Source organism: Galeopterus variegatus, unplaced genomic scaffold (assembly GCF_000696425.1).
Source record: "Galeopterus variegatus unplaced genomic scaffold, G_variegatus-3.0.2 Scaffold3803, whole genome shotgun sequence".
Taxonomy (NCBI): domain Eukaryota; kingdom Metazoa; phylum Chordata; class Mammalia; order Dermoptera; family Cynocephalidae; genus Galeopterus; species Galeopterus variegatus.
Window position 1 is genome coordinate 170,115 of NW_007729914.1, and position 4,661 is coordinate 174,775.

Consider the following 4,661-nt stretch of genomic DNA (forward strand, 5'->3'; position numbering starts at 1 on the left):
ATCTCTGGGTACCTGGTATGCAGCTATTGATTTGGCAAATGCCTTTTTCTCCATCCCTGTCCATAAGGCCCATGGGAAGCAGTTTGCTTCCAGTTGGCAAGGCCAGCAATACACGTTTACTGTATTACCTCATGGGTATATCAACTCTCCAGCCCTATGTCACAATTTAGTTTGAAGGGATCTTGATTGCCTTTCCCTTCCACAAGACATTATGCTGGTCCATTACATTGATGACATTATGCTGATTAGACCTAGTGAGCATGAAGTAGCAACTGCTCTGGACTTATTGGTAAGACACTTGTGCATCAGAGGATAGGAAATAAATCCAACTAAAATCCAGGGGCCTTCTACCTCAATTAAATTCCTAGGGGCCCAGTGCTGTGGGGCATGTTGGGATACCCCTTCTAAGGTGAAGGATAAGTTGCTGCATCTGGCCCATCCTACAACCAAGAAAGACACCTAGTCTCTCCTTCACTGTTTCTTCCTATGTTTCTTTCTTTTTCTTCCATCTTTATTTCTCTGCTCATTATAAAGGACTTGAGTGATATATGATTACAGGTGCTTCAAATCTAGTATACTGTAAAGTTTGGAAGAATAATAAACGCATTGGGTGACAAAATAGGGCTCCAAGTCTATCCTGGTGATTAAAATTTTTAAAAGAAAATTTGAATATACTGAGTGTGAAAAAGCAAACTGGAGCATGAAGCCTACTGCACTAAAAATTAGGGTGAGAATAAAAGACTCAGCAGCAGTGTTTTAGTAAGCAATGACTATAATTTTAGCCAACAATATTAAATGACAGCTAAAGAGCTAAACATTCTTAACTTGCAATGATAAAGGAGAAAAATTAAGGGAAAAAACCCCCCAAACCTGCACATTTGTCTAGAATGAGACTGTGTTTATTTTTAAATGATGGAAAAATTTAAGTATTATGTTCACATTTAAGGTTGTATTTTAACAGGGTTTTATTCCTGCCAGATGCATTCCAGTCAGAGATATTAGAATAAAGAAAGTACTCAGAACCTTTTGATATGAATCAATGCCCAGGATTGTAGCTTGAGAAAGATGAGATATGAGAGTTTTCCTCAAATATTGGCAGTGATATCATATGCAAGAATTATATAAGGTCCCTGATAGAGGAATTAGAAAGCATGGGTCAATATGAGAAAGAGTTCAGTTGAATTTAAGACAGAGTTTTATAACAACCAGACAAAGGATAGAATTGCTTTCCTCAGGAGGTGGGAAAGTATTTAAACCACATTTAGGTGAACACTTGGCAAATATCCTATAGAGAGTATTCTGCAATCTTGAAAATAATCATATGTCTCTTAGAAGCTCTTTAAGTTATGAAAGCCTACAATTTTATAAAAGATCCATTTACTCCCAAAGAAATAACAAGTGCCATTCCCAGCTTAACTTCAAATACTAAAATTAAATTTGTACTAAATTTGTACTAAAATTTAATTTGGATCCATTTGTAAAAAGTATTGAAAATATAATTTAGCTCCTATTTACATTCTACAACAGTGAGATAATTAAAAAAAAATCCTGAAAATTGAAAATAAAAATGCTATGTGTGAGTTGAAATAAATGTCACTGACCTGTCACTATCCCATGGTTTTCACTGATCAGTAAGTAAATCCTGAATTGGTCCCTCTGTAAGACTCATAGGAACTGTTTTCCATTAAAAATAAATTGACTACAATAGCATCACAGAATTTTCCTCCTCCAAAACATAGCAAAACAGTAAAAAATAACTTACAAAACATGATAGCCCCAATACTCCAAAATAAAAATCACAAAAAGGATGACATGAGGCAAGGAACATAATCTAATGTGATAAACTACAAAATTATCGATCTAGTCTGAAAGATTAAGAAAAATTTTAAACAGAGAGGACAGGGTGGTGCATATATTGATTCTTGCCCCTCCTTCCTGCCAGTAGCTCTAATGAAATGTTGACAAAACTTTGCACCTTGTCAGTAAGAAAGAAAAACTGGATGGATACCCTCTATAGTTTCTTTTCCCAAAAGAAGAGTAAGGAAAATGGTTGCTGGAGAGAAAAGGGTGAATGGGGGTAATACACAATGGGGCTGATGTTTTTTGATGGAAATGAAGCTTCCAAAGCCAAACACTAAATTAAGAACGTGTTCCGAAGCCAGAGAGTACTCTTCTCTGAGAATGTGGCTCCGCCTGCTAATGTAATGGATGCTGGTAAGAAGGACATTTAGCAGGATTGTAGGAGGCCAGATTTTCAAACTGCAGTTTAGTGCTACCTTTCCCCCCACAATTCCCTCCAGTAATAGAATAGTAGATAGGGCAGAAAACCTCCATATCCCTCCAATTGTGTCTTTGAAGAAAAAACAAAATTCTTCAGATAAGAGGAGAGTGAACAAAATGCACAGTGACAGCCAGATGTGCTTTGTGAAAAATATGCAGGAAAAATGGAAAAAACTATGCAGTAACTAATATTTTAATACAGAAGAAAATAACTCCATCTAGAGAAGAAACTTCTCCCAATTCACTTAGTGATACAATGTAACTGAATAACAACACAAAATCTGATAAATAAGAGCTCAAAAACCTGGTGATAAGGCAATTGTATGATGTGTTAGAATAATGGCCTCTGAATGATGTCCAAGTCCTAACCCCTGGAATTTGTGAATATATTACCTTACATGCCAAAAGGGATTTTGCAAATGTGATTAAAATTAAGGATATGATGTTGATGGGTGAGGGGGGGGGGAGAGAAAAGGAGGAATTAGTAAAGGGACATGAAAATCAACTACATTATATACTGATAAAATTTTTAAAAAATAAGGAGTTCGAGAAGAGGAAATATCCGATAGTGTATGTGTTGGGGGGGGGGCAACATAATCAAAAATGTTCTTATTGGAGAAAGAGTGAGGCAGGAGACTTAGAAAGAGATATGATGATGCTATGCTGGCCTTGAAGATGGAGGAAGAGACCACAAATAAAGGAATGTGGGCAATCTCTAAAAGTTGGAAAATGCAAGGAGCTGCACTCTATTATGGCTTCCAGAAGAAATGCACCTCGGCTGACCCATTTCAAAGTTCTGATCTACAGACTGTAAGAAAATAAATTTGTGCTGTTTTAAGCCATTAAGTTTGTGGCAATTTTTAATAGTAGAAATGGGAGACTAATGTGAATGACATGAGAGCAAAAACTACCCACCTAATGGATAAATTTAGGAATAAAGAAACATTTTTAAATTTTAAAAGATCAAATAAATGAATGGATTCACTGAAAGGTGATTTACTCTCAAGGAGGAGGAGATATGAGATACTTTCAATGAATAGATGTGAGAAAACCTAAAGTTTAAACAGATTGGAAATAATGAAGGCAAGAAAAATCCAACATAGGGATGTGGTTTACCTGAAGAAAATAGTCAACAGACCATTAACAAAATTGTAAAAGCATGACTTAATTTTAATTCAAAGATTCAGGGTATAGGTAAAGATTCTTAAAAAGAGAGCATAAACTATTTTGAGAAATAATTAAGATAAAATGAAATTTATGGTTTCACTTGCAGTAAAATGGAGAAGACATTCTCTCCCCTATTCCTCCTTTTAAGTACAACTAAATCCCCTGGATATTATCTTAAATACAAGAATACTTTGAAAGATGGAGAGAAGAAGGCAGACTGTCTGGGGTCCTCAGGATCCACAAAAATTACATGGTGATATGTCCCTAGTGCAAGCAGTACATCCAGACTATGGGAAACCCATAGGATAAAGTGTACCCTGATTCCTTCATTACAGACTGTGAGAAAACAAACAAACAAACAAACAAACAAAGTGATGACTGTAAGTTACAATTAGACTTAGACAAATTAGCTAACCAAAATATATGAAGCTTGCTTGTTTGGTAGATTCCAAATTATTGGGATCCCAATTTGATCAAATTTACTATAAAATTAAAGAGAACAATTATAAGATAATGGGTAAGATATTTACACTGCCCACATGTTTGGTGATATCAGAAAACATTTTGGGGGGATATGGTAAAGATATTTCAGTTACATTTTTAAAAGATAGCTATTCTGTTTTAGACATATATACTAAAATGTTTATAGATGAAATAATGTTTTCTGGGATTTGCATCAGAGTGATGTAATAGAGGGTAAATGTGTGAAGTTATGGAGAAAATGAAATTGGCCATGCTTGACGATTGTTGAAGCTAAGTGATACGTACATAGGGGTTCATAATATTTTTTATTTATTTTTATTATTTTCTAAGTTTTAACTTTTCTATAATAAAAAACTTCCTGACTTCAAAATATACTACACAGCTATAGTAAGCAAAATGGCATTATACTGGCATAAAAAACAAAGTGTGCAAAGGAGTGTAGTAGAGAGCCTTGAAATAAACCCATGTACTTACAGCCAGCTGATTTTTGTTGGGCCTTTAAAAAACTAACCCCACCTTAAAGTGACATTACAAGTGGATAACATGGCAGCCTAAGATGGCACCAGGAGAAAGCAGGGTGGGAGTGTCTGGGGGAACCTTGCCTTAGCCCTTATTGGCCACACTTGTGAACACTGCGTAATTGCAATAGCTAGGTATTGAGACAGGATGCATGCCCTTAACCCTTAAGCTGATTGGAGGATGTAAAAAACCTGCCTTTGCCATTTACCTTT